Here is a 14,988-nt window from a genome sequence, read left to right as displayed (position 1 = left end):
CATAGTTTACCTATTTTAAACCCTCATTAATAAATATTAGTTCTCATTATTTAGAGAATGGCTAATAATTCACCAGTGACCTGATATTTGATATCTGAAATTTACAGCAGTAAATTTAAATAATGAAGTCTATTATTCATGGAAAAGGATTTTGCAGTATAAGGGAGCAAATCATTGCAGAATTTTTTAACAAAATAAGCATGGTTTACAGTATAAATTTTTTCAACCTTGTGCTGGCATTCGAGGTCTCTATGTGCTTGCCTCCTAAATAGAGAACATGGTAGTGGGGAGTAGTGTCCCGTGTTGCTCATTCAGCCTTAGAGATTTAGCAGTTTAACCCCATCTTGGCATTTAATCACCTCTCCAATCCAGTGCATGACTGGCTGCCAAAATAAGGCCACTCAAGACCTGCTCCCACCAATCTAGGGGCTTAAGCCAGTCCAAGTGTTGCCTGCCCAGCCCAGCACACCAGTCCTCAAGGGAAGCTTGAGAGACTTAGCAAAAGTATGCTTTATTTTCTTGTACTCACCAAAAACTTTAAGCTACTTTCACAAACTCTAAGTGTTCATTGACCCTTCATGATGAATACCCTAACATTTTTGGTTCTCCTAAAAAGAGAATGGAAGATTCATAACTCTTCACTTTGAAAATTGATAGACATAAGTTTTGGAGTTTATTTTTTTTTTTTTAAGAGAGAGAATCCCCAGCAGACTCCATGCCCAGTGCACAGCCCAACGTGGGGATCACAACCTGAGATCATAACCTGAACCAAAATCAAGATTCAATGCTTAACCGACTAAGTCACCCAGGCACCCCTGGAATTTCAAATTTAAATAAAAAGGAGAGTTGATTATCAAACATGCTTCTATCTATGATGGAAGCAAGTAATCACTATTGTAAATATTTCCTAATTTGAGAACCAAAACCCTTTGTACAAGGATGCCTGGGTGGCTCAGTTGGCTAAGCACCTACCTTGCTCAGGTCATGATCCCAGGGTCCTGGGATTGAGGCCCACGTAGGGCTCATTGCTTGGCAGGGGACCTACTTCTCCCTCTGCCTGCTGCTGTCCCTGCTCGCTCTCTCTCTCTCTCTCTCAAATAAATAAATAAAATCTTTACAAACAACAAATAAAACCCCTTCATACTTTGAAGGCCCCTCCTTTCATGGTTCTTAGTAAGACACAGAACTTCCCAATATCCTGCCATAAGTTATCATTTTTTTTAAGATTTTATTTATTTATTTGACAGAGAGATCACAAGTAGGCAGAGAGGCAGGAAGAGAGAGAGAGAGAGAGAGGAGGAGGAGGAAGCAGGCTCCCTGCTGAGCAGAGAGCCTGACGATGCGGGACTCTGATCCCAGGACCCTGAGATCATGACCCGAGCCAAAGGCAGAGGCTCAACCCACTGAGCCATCCAGGTGCCCCAAGTTATCTTTTTTTTTTATAAATTAGACAGAGTTATTCCCCATCATCTGCAACCAAGAACTCTGAGTGACAAATTATGTCCTTAATACTCCATTTTCCTATCTCTGAAATTAGAGATATTATGACCTATGCTGCCTACCTCATGAAATTGAGGGGGTTAAAATGACATAACAGAAATTAAATTACCCACAGAACTGACAAATAGTTGGCCTTCCACAAGACTCTGTGCTTTCCTCTTAATAGTCTCTAAAAATACTGAAAGTATATTTCACAAAAATCTCCTAGTTTTTGTAAAAATGGAAATGATTTGTTCTTGAATGGTTATTGTGAAGATCAAGTGAGATCATATACGTAAAAATAACAAACCATTGTCTAGCATGTCATAAGCACTCAAAAACATTTTTCTTCTTTCCTCTTAGTGAGAGGGAAATGATCCAATTTCAAACTCTGTGATAATTATCAGCCATCCAAAGCCACAGAATGTCTAGATGAATATACTTTGCAAGCACAATCAAAGAGGTATCAAAAAACAGAAGTAATGTGAATTGATAAGAATATGAAAATATAATCACACCTTCCTGGTTTATGTTCTCTTATTAGCTGTAGGATCTTTTTAACTCATTTAACCTCTTTGATCATCTGTTCTTTTATTTGTAAAATAGGGATAATTACATCTACCTCTCAGAGTTACAATTAGGATCAAAACGCAGAATGTGTGTGGGCATGGTTTATAAACTCATACATACCGTTCAGAGACTATTTATCATCATTACCATCAACTTAATATTTACTGAGAGGCATCTGCTCTAAGAACCATCACATGTACACACACAAACACACATTAATTTTACTTAACCATCATAAATATACTAAGCAAAATATTAAAAATACAAGTATAACAATATGGATATTAATTTTTTTCCTGAAAAAATTCCCAGCAACGAGAGATGTTGCCAGCAATGTACTGGCCTCTTGTTTAAGATCGACAGGATGGTGTTGCTAGGACTCCAGCAAAAACCAGGAATTAAACCAACAGAGCCATGTTAATTTCAAGCTTCATTAGAACTTGGGCAAGCATGCCTATGAGGACCACCTGAGAAAAGGAAACACCTAGCCAAGTACTCACTCACCATTAACCACACTCTGTGTTACCACAGCTAAATATACCCCCTGATCCTGCAGACTTCTTGTTAGGAGTAAGTCAGATTTTTTTTTGCATTTGTCTTGACTCTAATTGTAAATTAAGACCACCAACTGAAGGTATCACATTTGTTGGACTGTATCAAATCAAAAATTTAAAATAATAAACTAATGATCGATGATAGAAAGATATTGATCTATCATACCTGATAGCTATGATTGATCGGTCATACCTGACAGGGTTTTAGCTACTTGATTCTATGTGAGGTAAGCTATGAAGAATTTCATTCTTGCTCCAAATCAAAATAATTTCTCAAAAACATGGCCTCTGAGAAAATGAACTTGCAGCCAATAAAGTTTAAACAGAAGAGTCCTTGAAGGCAACTCATTAAACTTAACAAATGTAGGGTAAAACAACGTCCTTAATGTGGAAAACTGTTGCTAAATAATAGGACAAAACCACGAGCAAAATTGAGGTATTTTTCATTAGTCTTTCTTAAAGGCATCATAAGTTATGTATTTTTTAACTAAAATTATTAAAAGCACTTTTTCAGAAATCTTCTTAAACATTCAGGTTAAAGGTGCTCTATATAAAGATCATCATTTTAAAAGGGTGTGCTCATGCAAGATTAAGATTAAGCATGCAAGAATGTTATTAGGGAAAACACCTATGTGAGAGAAAAGAGAGAGGGGGCAGAAAACAATGGGCAAACCATCCGAGTACAAAGCACTCTGGTCCCAAATGGAGGAAAAGAGAAGGCATCCTAGGCTGTCTCTCATGAAGTCATAGGAAGTTTTGGCAAGACCATCACGGAGTCCCGAAGCCAAAGTTGCTATCCGAAGAGTCCACATCTCCTTGGAAGAGACCCACCTTACTGTCCCTGCCACCCTCATTCACTGTCTAGGAGCAGCTGGTGGGAAACATCCCCCAAACACACAAGCTTGGATTTCAGAATGCAGCAGCTGAGGCTTTTGGTCAATTACACTTGCAAGCACAATCTCCTGGCTGCCACTAGGGCATTCCTATTTAAAATATATTTAAATATACTACATAGAGTAATTCCAGTTAAACAAACATTTCATACATTTGTAATATATATTACATACACATACATATAATACTATATGTGTCATATGTATGTATTCTTTTTATTTCATTAATATGATGATCAATGTGGAAAACAATTTCATCACAGTTTATTAATTACACTAGGGGAAAAAGATCTTCCTTTGCTCCATATTTTCGGCTACTGTATTTGATATGAGACCATTCTTTGAAAATAATGCTTTGGTGACTGAGTGAAATATACTCTCCCCATCTCTCCCCTAGCCTCATAAAAAAAAAAAACTGTTAAAATATTTTGTTAACGGGCGCCTGGGTAGTTCAGTCATTAAGCATCTGCCTTTGGCTCAGGTCATGATTCCAGGGTCCTGGGATCAAGCCCCACATCTGGCTCCCTGCTCAGCAGGGAGCCTCCTTCTCCCTCTCCCTCTGCCACCTACCATGCTTGTGCTTGCACTCTCTTTTTCTCTCTTTCTGTCAAGTAAATAAAATCTTCTAAGAAAATATTTTGTTTATGTCTGGAACAAAAATCGTTCTGTTTTTTAATGGGCAGAATAACTACTGCATTAAACACTAACATCGATGGGTATAGCTCACTCTCATCTTTCATTTCCTCACTCAGTGTGGCTGGATTGGTAAAGGAAGAGTCTAAAACCTCAGGGTTCCTTCATCATTTTTTTACTCTCCTATATATTTCAGCAACCCACAGGGCAATAAGGTCCTAGGTCTAGATCTGAGATTTGAGGAAACTGGCAGTCTCATGTAAGCCTTAAGCCTAAGACATGTGCTCCAAATGTGCTTCCTCAAAATGCTGCCCTAAGGAGCAATGAGCCTTGGTCCAACCAACCATGCACTTTGCTTCAATTTCCTATGACTCCTTGTGTTTACCTCTTCTTACAGGAACCTCAGAGAGAAGGAGATACTTGGGTCTTGGGATACAATTCCATTCTAATACTAACCAAACTAAACTTAATATTATACAAAGATCCATTTATAAATAATATACCAAAAATGGCATCAGCAAGATAGCAGACTAAGAGATCCCAGCCCTCACCCACACCTACACACAATGATCAAGTCAACAATCCATGGATGAGGATTGCTTTGGGAGGACGATGGAGAACAGCTCAAGGGCTGCAGTGACAGAGAGGAGCACAGAGACTGGGAGTGGCAACATATAAAAGGGTGGATTGCCCCACCCCCAGATTGGTACATCACCATGAGGAATCGTAATATCCATGAATTCCTTCCATAGGAGGAGAGATCAAGCAGAGGACTTCAGCAGTCTTTTCCACTGAGGATCACAGAAGCCCAGCTGCTCCTGCAGAGAACTCCCCCAATCTTCATACAGACCGTACCCTGCTGGACCTGTCTAGAGCCAGAGGCACTCTACCCCCTCAAGCTGGAGCTGCCAAAAACTACTTCTCCCCTTCTTGGAGTCCAAAATATTTCTTTTCCTACCCCAGTCCCAGTGAAGCCACATTCCTAGTGCCTGGAAATTGACACTGTGAAGCATGTCCCTGCACATTGGTCCTGGCACCCACTAGTGCCACCACACGTGCACCCATGTGCTTCCTAGACCAGGCCCCCATTGCAGTGGCAGATCTGCACCCCCAGGACCAGGTGCTGGCTACAGCTATGTATACTTCTACATGCCCACCAGACCACACATGCATGTCCCCTTCAGATGGTACCACTGTACACTCCCAGAAGTGGCATCCCCATGTATCCCCTAACACAGATCTGGATATGGAGCCACTACTCACCTCACTCAGCTGATATCCTTACATCCTTACACCAACCTTTCCTACCAAGCCCAGTCCATAACATTTAGAAGGGATGACTGCTTCTTCAAATGTGAAGACAACAAAGCAAGACCACCAGGAACAGGAGAAACCAAGCACCTGTGACACCACCAAAGGAATATAATAATTTGCCATAACCAACCTTAAAGAAATGGAGATCTACAGATTGCCTGACAAATAATTCAAAATCACTTTTTTAAAGATCAGTGGGCTACAAAAGAAGAGAGTCAGATAACTCAATGAAATTAGGAAAGCAATACCTGAACAAAACAAGAAGGTCAACAAAAAGAAAAATCATTGAAAAGTATCACAAAAATTGTGGAGCTGAAGACTATAGTGTCCAAAATAAAAAATATAATTGAGAGCTTCAACAGTGACTTGATCAAGCAAAGAATGAGAAAACTCAAAGATAGGGCATTTGAATCTACGCAGATAGAAGAGAAAAAAGAAAATAAAATGAACAAAAATGAGTGGGGGAAAAAGCCTAAGGAATGTATGGGATATATTATGGGAAGAAGAGACAAGGTCAGAAAGCTTATCTAAAGGAAGAATGGCTAAAAATTCCCAAGTTTTAAGAGTTAAATCACATCTAGATTCATGAAGCCCAAAAGACCCACCCAGGGTCAACCTACCAACTCACCAAGACACATGATAATCAAATTGTCCAAAATCATGGACAAGGAGAGAATTTTGAAAACAGTCACACATAAAGGAAGCCCCATAGGATTATCAGTGGATTTCCCAGCAAAAACCTTTCAGGTCAGGAGATAGTGTGATGATATATTCCAAGTTCTAAAAGGAAAAATAGGCCAAACAAGAATTCTATACCTAACAAAATTACTCCTTAAAAATGAAGGAGGGAGGAAAAAATGCAGGATAGGTAAAGTCTTTCCCAGGCGTAAACTGAGGGAATTGGTCATTACTGGACCTCCTTACCAAAAAGGCTTAAAGGAGTTCTTCAAATTAAAACACTAAACAGTGCCATGGATGGCATATGAAAACATAAATCTCATGGGTAAAGCTGAATATACAGTCAAATACAGATCACATAATACTGTAATGATAGTGTATAAATTACTTTGAACTCTAATATAAAACTTAAAAAACAAAAAATATTAAGCATAATTACAGTCAGAATAGTTTATTAATAGACACAGAATATAAAAAGAAGTAAATTCTGAGTCAAGAAAACAAGGAGGGGTGGAGTTCTTGAAAGCAACTAAAGTCAAGTTGTTTCCAACTTGAAATAGATTATGCCTACCAGATATCCTGTGCAAGCCTTCTAGTAACCACAGAGGAAAAATCTACAACAGATACTCAAAAAATAAAAAGAAAAGTATCAGATAAGTCATTACAGAAAACCACCAAATAACAAAGACAGGAAGAGAAGAAGGTGGCAAAACAAACGGAAGTATTAACAAAATGGCAATAGTAAGTCCTCACCTATCAACAATTTAAATGTTAATAGATTAACCTCCCCACTAAAAAGGCTTAAAGTGGCTGAACTGATATTAAAAACAAACTCCAGCCACGTCTGTCTATAAGATACTCGCTTTAGATTTAAGGATACACATAGGCTGAACATGAAGGGATGTGGGAAAATATTCCACGCAAATGATACCCAGGAAAAAGTCAGGGTAACTATACTTATATCAGAAAAATACACTTTCAGTCAAAAGCTGGCTCTACAAGTGAAGAAGGTCATTACACCATGATAAAAGGACTGATATATTCATAGGAAACATAAAAATTACAAAAATACATGTGCCAACACCGGAGTACCTAAATGTATAAAACAAATATTTAGAGATTTGAAGGGAGAAATTGACAAAGGGATAATACCCAAAACACATACAACTCAATAGCAAAAAAACCTAATAGTCCAATTTTAAGATGAGAAAAAGACCTAAATAGACATTTTTCCAAAGGAGAAATACAAATGATCAACACGTGCACAAAAAGGTGCTCAGCATCACCAGCCATCAGAGGAATGCACATCAAAACCACGGTGAAATATCTCACACTTGTTCGGATGACAATTATCAAAATTAGTCACCTGGGTGGCCTAGTCAGTTAAGCATCCAACTCTTGATTTCAGCTCAGGTCATGATCTCACAGTCATGGGATCAAGCCCTGCATCAGGCCCAAGTTCAGCAGAGGGTCTCCTTGAGATTCTTTCCTTCTGTCCTCTCTCAAATAAATAAATAAATCTCTCAAATAAATAAATAAATCTTTAAAAAAAAAAAAAAAAACAGAAAAGAAAAGAAAGAAAGAAAGAGGGGCACCTGGGTGGCTCAGTGTGTTAAAGCCTCTGCCTTCGGCTCACGTCATGATCCCAGGGTCCTGGGATCAAGCCCCACGTCGGGTTCTCTGCTCAGTGGGGAATCTGCTTCCTTTCCTCTCTCTCTGCCTGCCTCTCTGCCTACTTGTGATCTCTGTCAAATAAATAAATAAAATCTTAAAAATAAAAAAGAAAGAAAGAAAGACAGGAGATAACAAGCGTTAACAAGGATATAGAGAAAAGCAAACCCCTCCACACCATTGGTGGATAATGTAAATTGTTACAGTCACAGTAGAAAACAGTACAGGAGTTCCTAAAAAGAAAAAGAAAAATAGAACTACTGTATGATCCAGCAACCCCACTTCTGGGTACATATCCAAAAAAAAAATGATATGAAGTTTGGATCTTGAAGAGATAACCCGCATTCTTGTGTTTGTTGCAGCATTATTCACAATAGCCAAGATGTAGGAACAAACTAAGTGTCCAATGCATATGAATAGATAAATAAATTGTGAGAGAAATACGTAATGCAATATTATTCAGCCTTTAAAAAGAAGGAAATCCTACTATTTGCAACAACATGGATAAACCTAGAGAATAAGACAGACATAAAAAAATGATTTCACTTATATTTGGGGGAAAAAAGGCAATATTTGAGGTGATGGACATATTAATTAATCTTACCATAGGAATCATTTACAATGTATGTATATGTCAAAACATTACAACATATACCTTAAATATATATAATTTTTTTAAAAACAAACTAATTCATTAGTAAGAGTAAAGAGCTATTTCTAAAGCAACTAATTATAAGGAGATCAAAGCCTTAAATGGATATAATAAAAAAGAAAGGGTAAAAATTAAAAAGGAAGCATTTGAATAAAGACATGAGTTTTTTAGAAAACAGCAGAATAAAAACAGAGGAAAAGAATGGAAGGAAATAAAAGTGTAAAATAAAAAATAAAGAAATTAATGAGAATAAGAACTTCATTATGCCTTCACTGACATCCTTAAAAGACAATGTGTTCAAGAAAATAATATGCACACACAATTTTCAATAAATACATAGCTTCCTTAAGAAAAAAATTAACATACAAATACAACATAAGTATCCCAATCCGGGATTTAGTATCTAAATGTTATTACGGACTCAAACCATCTGACACCCAGGTCAGTTTGATCTCAAGTTTTACTACAATGTGGAGATTCTTAGCATTTTAATGAATGATTGAGTTGAGAATTAATTATATAATTCATTTTGATGTCTTCTCTTTTAGAAATTATGGTTTTAAATATCTATGTCTAATCAGCAGAACTCTCAAAACCTATCAGAGTAAAAGGTAGATGTTTAAGTATGTTTATCCTCTGAGGCAGGTGTTCTCACTGACATACGATACCCTGATTTACAAATACAAGGTCAATATCAAACTGCAGGTCTTCAGGAAGGGGAGAATTTCAGGAAAGAAATGTACTTGATAGATTAAAATAAAACATTAACATATTTAAGCTCAGCATTACCATCAGCTTTCTTCACAGGATACCCCCAAATGTAGTTTTGTAGAGGGGATTCATGAATTTTCATTAAGTGACTATATACATGAACACATTATATATAGGTGTTTGTTTGTTTATTTATTTATTTATTTATTCAAAGTAATTTCTCAGAAATGTCCTAGAAAGCAATCATTTCAACGGCTAAGCCGTATTTCTTGACAAGGCTATAAATGCCTACCAATATCCATGGTCTTCACAACACAACTAAACTGGATTCCTCATGCCTGCACCTCTAGGTAAAGCTATACAACTGAGTCCTGGTCAGTGGAATACACGTTGAAGTGATATTTACCACTTCCAAGCCTAGAGCCCTAAAACCAGTATCATGCTGGTAAATATGTAACAACCATCTACTGGGGAGGGTGAGGGGGGAGTCCTGGTTTGTTGTATTTGCCAATTTCTATGGTATAAATACTCCCACCACACCTAATTTCAAAATACCAACAAAATGTCACCAAAGCTGGGAAAGATGTATTAAACCGTATTTCTGCCATACAAATGGTATGTCTAGTAATAGAAATACTATACATAGTAATATATCTAATATAGTAATAATATATCTAGTAAAATGTAATAATACAATCAGGGAATGATGAGTTGGGTGTTTTTAAAGATTTTATTTATTTATTTATTTATTTATTTGACAGACAGAGATCACAAGTAGGCAGAGAGGCAGGCAGAGAGAGAGAGGAGGAAGCAGGCTCCCTGCAGAGCAGAGAGCTGGATGTGGGGCTCTATCCCAGGACCCTGGGATCATGACCTGAGCCGAAGGCAGAGGTTTTAACCCACTGAGCCACCCAGGCACTCCGAGTTTTATTTTTAATATAAATTATCTGAACTTTAAGTGTATATAATTTAATTTTGAATAACAGTCATATTTAAAAACCAAGTCACAAAATTCCTAAAATTTGAGCCATTGGTTCTCACAAACCAGTATGAGCCAGCTCCAGGAGACCACTGCTGAAATCTCCCATGTGACTCTTCATACTCTCATTCTCTCCTTGTGCCCTAGCCAAATAAATGCCTGAGATTCAGTAGAAGTTTGGGGGTCCACAGAACCACTAGAGTGACCCTGGCTCCCCAAACTGCACGGAGCAGATTCCCATCTCTCCTGACCCTGTTCACCCCACTGGATTAAGACTAAGAAATAAAGTCTTGGTGTGTTCAGATATGTGGGGTAACATGTTACAACAGCTGATACGGACCACCCTGACTATATGCACCATTAGGGAAACAAGTGAGTTCCCTCACTCATCAATTCCCACATCTGGGGAATCACCAAACCCAGCTGAGAATGTATAATAAAATACAGATCCCTGAGCCTCTGGAAATTAAGAATTTTCAGGTGTGAGGTCCAAGGCTTTTGGAAAAGTCTTAGCCAGATTTGGGGACCACTGGTCCAGTTGAACCTATTTCTCCCCAACTATATTTTTTCTCCCAAACTACTTTTACTAAAGCATCCTTGCAGCTTTGCAGAAGGAAAATAGCATCTAAGATAAATGGAGGCATAACAAGAATAAGCCTATCTCAAGTTTGAAATTAGGTTGAAGTTTTTCTTCTTTCCTCTTAAAAATGTCTTCAAATTCCATATTTTGTTCCATAATAAATCTGTGTTTACTTTGGTATTATGAAGATGTTTCAAATTACTTATACCACTTAGGTTTTTTGACTCCCTCCCCCTTTTCACTCTGCAAAAATTGTTTGGTAAAATTTAGGGGTCATACAAGTACTACATTTGGGAACCCTATCAGTAGTTCAGTAAACTTATCCTCATGGGAGAACCCCTAAGAGACAGTTCGCCAGACTCTGCTTGAGTACCTCCAGATACAGGGCACTTATTACTACTCAAACAGGATGACTTTTCCATCACTGAATACATCTGAACATTTAAGAGCTTTTCCTCATAATGTGCTAGAATTCAAATCTGTATTTCAAGGCTTTAGGTTTGTTCCTTTTTGTCCACCAACAAAACAAAACCAAACTCCTACCCATGTGATAGTCCTCTAGTCCTATAGGACGGCTATCATGTTCTTACTCCCCCCTGATTTTTCCATTCCACAAGCCTAATAGTTTATAGAGAAACAAAACAAGAAACTACTCCATTTTCCAAGGGGAAACAGAAAAGGATTTACCAAAAACGATTAGATTTAGTCTTAAAATAAAAGCAGGAGTCTGACAGGCGAGGAGGGAAGAAGGTGCCAGGGGAGGAAACCAAGCAAAACTTCTGTTGAGGTTTGATATATTCGAGATCAACCAGAAACTGAACTAGGGCATGTAGTAGAGGATGATGAGGGGAGAAAAAACAAAAAAAAAAAGTTGGAAAGATAGGATAGTCTATTTCTTGGATGAAATAGCAGCACCAGGATCTCCTGGGAAATATTAGAAATGCGAGGTAGGAGTGAAATTAGAGACCAAAGAAGGTAGTGGGTGAAAGGCAGGATGTGGAATAAAGACAGAGGGAAGGGGACGGGTGGGTCACTGTTACTCTACCTAAAGGAGCCTTGGGATGCTAACTAGAGGGGAGGAAGTACGAAACAGGAATAATAGCAAAACCAATATCAAACTATCAAACACTGGAGAGAAAACAGGTTGGGGTTAAAGGGAGGTGAGGTAAACAAAATTTTCATATTTCATAAAAGGGAATAAATAATGTCTTAAGTTGATAAAGGAAAAGAGTTATAAACACATACCTTCAAGTTATGGAATAACCAACTACCAGAAGACCCAAAATCAAAAGGACTTCATCTAGGCTGTGGGATTGGAAGTAAAGGAGATTAAAAAAAAAATAAAATAAGGGGTGTGGGTCTATTCTCTAATATCTTCCATGCCTTTTTCGAGCCCGGCTAGAACCTTGAGAATTGTCATTCTGAACTCTAGATCTGACATATTACCAATGTCTGTATTGATTAGGTCCCTAGCCTTCGGTACTGCCTCTTCATCCTGGTTAGATAGTAAAGGGGTGCAATCGCTTTGGAAGCTCGTTTCTCAAAAGGTTAAACATACAATTACCATGTAACCCAGCATGTCCTTGCTTAAGTGTAAACCCAAGAGAAATGAAAACATGTCCACACAAAATTAATTAATTAATTAATTAACTAAATAAAACAAAAACCTACAGACCCCACCCCAGACTTACAGAATCAGAATACGGATTTTAGTAAGATTCCCATGTGACAAGCATGCACATTTAAGGTTGGGAAGCACAGACGTAACAGACAAATTGGAGTCTTGGCAAACATGTTAGCACTTAGGAGGGAGGAAAGAAAAAGAAAATTTGATATTCCAAATGCAAAATCCATATGTAATGATCACAGGGGAAAATCGTAACTTCTTTAGTTTAGTATTATTTTCATCTTTTATTACATAGGAAGTATATGCTATAATATTTTCAGTGCTTACTGTATCTAAAGGTTATAGCCTAGCTCTTTCATTATGGCTAAGACTTTGAACTTTCTATCATTGGGAAGCAGAATCACTGAGCCAGAGAACGATGGGCAAACCTGAGTTCTAGGACCCTCCCTCAGGTGTCTGTGGAATGTCTGAGGGAGAACTAGAGTGCTTCCAGAGTAGTCCTAATTTGGGGTCATTTTGTGAGATTCCCCAGTTGCTTGCAAATACAGGATGATATAAAAGCTCCTTAACGCTGTTATAAAAACATAATCCTTCCTGAAACAATTTAAATAATCTTGTCTGGTATTATGAAGGCAGTCTCCTTTCCTCTGACTCTAGAATTTCTCTGTCCCTCTGACTGTATCCAGGGTTACAATGACAATCCGTATTTGAAATTCAAATAGGCCTTTGTTTTTAGCAAAGATGTCACTGACATGGTCCACTCTATGTCTGAGAGAGTCATTAACTGGTCTTAAGTGAGGATTCTGGGTCTGATGAGTATATTTTGCTCCCCCTATGAGTGTCTTGAACCCCAGAGTGTTAGAAACAGTGCAGAGCTACTTATTTCAGAATAAAGGATTCATACCCACTTGTATCAGTTAAGAGAAGCAGACAAGAGGAACACCTGGATGGCTCAGCTGGTTAAGCATCTGTCTTCAGCTCAGGTCATGATCCCAGGGTCCTGGGATCGAGCCCCACATCAGGTTCCCTGCTCAGAGGGGAGTCTGCTTCTCCCTCTCTACCTGCCCACCCCATTTGTACTCTCTCTCATTCTCTCTCGCTCCCTCAAAATAAAAAATAAAATCTTAAAAAAGAAAGAGAGAGAAGCAGACGAGAGGGAAAACGTTCAGAAGAAACACCATGATGGATCTACATTACATACTCATGCTTGCCCAGTATGTTGTGGGGCCACCCTCTCCCTGTGGCCTGGGAGGAGCCCCCTTAGCTATCATTCCAGTGGGGGACAGAGGAGGTCATCTCTGCCAATCAGAGCACAGCATCAGTCATTCTACCCAGTGATTTACGGGTTCAGGGTAGGCATGCACCAAGCCTAACCAGTCTTTCATAGAAGCCATCAGGAAATAAATTGTCTTCTACTTTACATTGGAATTTCAAAATCCCAAGCATATATCCCTAGAGCTGCTGAGAGCCATCTTTGCTCCATTGTGCTCCCAGAACCCACCTGACAATGAATGACCCACAGAAGAAAGCAGAACTTCAGCATGAAAAGACAGACTGTTGATGATGTTATGAGGTTCTGCCTACTTGGGTCATGCATGAAGGGTGTCCTAGACTTAGACTCGGCTGATTGTGACACAGTAATTTCCTCTTAGCTTAAGCATGGTAAAATTTGATGGATGATATTTGCCATCAAACAAGAGCTTTACTGACCTAGGAAGATACAAAGGGAAAGAAATCTATTCAGGCCAATAACATGGATTGAATTCAAGACTGGCCCAGGTCACAGAGATAATACACACTTACTGGACACAGCACAAGGCCAAAATATGCAACATGAGAGCTGATCAAAGTTCGGCCTCTAGAGTCGCACTGCCTGAGCTGAGTTTGGCTCATCTGTAAGCTGAGCGATGCTGGGCAAGTCATCGTCATTTCTGTCTCTGCTTTCTCATCTGTAACCTGGAGTGAGTGATAGAACTGACTCTAGAAGGTTGAGAAACAAATTCAGTGAGGTAACAACATGAGGCACCTAGAAGAGTGACTGGCACTGAGAAGACATATTTGTGAAGGTTACTTTTTTTGTTGGTTTGTTGTTGTTGTTGTTTTGAGAGAGAACGAGAGCACACACGTGAGTGGGAGGAAGAACAGAGAGAGAGAATCCCAAGAGACGCTACCTTGAGGAAAGAGCCCCGTGCGGGACTCGATCTCACGACTCTGAGATAATGACCTGTGCCAAAATCAAGAGTCAGACACTCAACCAACGAAGCCACCCAGGTGCCTCAGGCTATTTTTATATTAAATGCTTCCTTCCTTCTTTTCTTCTTCCCTCCTTTCCTGAGTCCATTACTTCCTCTTCTAAACCAGAGACTATACAGCACTCAGGAACCAGAGACAGAGGCACCTCTGTCTGGTCCTCAGGAATCCCACGTTCTGTTGGAGAAGACCTCGTGCCCACTATGTGTTTGCATTTATGTTCCATGTGTGCAGTGGCTAGGGTAGAGGATCGACAGACTCACAGAGAAGGGATTCCTCCTCCATCATCATGGTAGTCAAAGAAAAGGATCACTTGGAGCATACACTACATACAGTCACTCCAGGCACAGAGCTGATGCTGTGGGCAAAGGGCCGCTGAAGGAGAATTACAGGAACA

This window comes from Mustela putorius, unplaced genomic scaffold (assembly GCF_011764305.1).
Source record: "Mustela putorius furo isolate JIRA1106 unplaced genomic scaffold, ASM1176430v1.1 tig00000174_pilon_pilon_pilon, whole genome shotgun sequence".
In the NCBI taxonomy this organism is placed as follows: domain Eukaryota; kingdom Metazoa; phylum Chordata; class Mammalia; order Carnivora; family Mustelidae; genus Mustela; species Mustela putorius.
The sequence above is the reverse complement of the archived record's forward strand: the minus strand, read 5'-3'. Positions refer to the sequence as shown.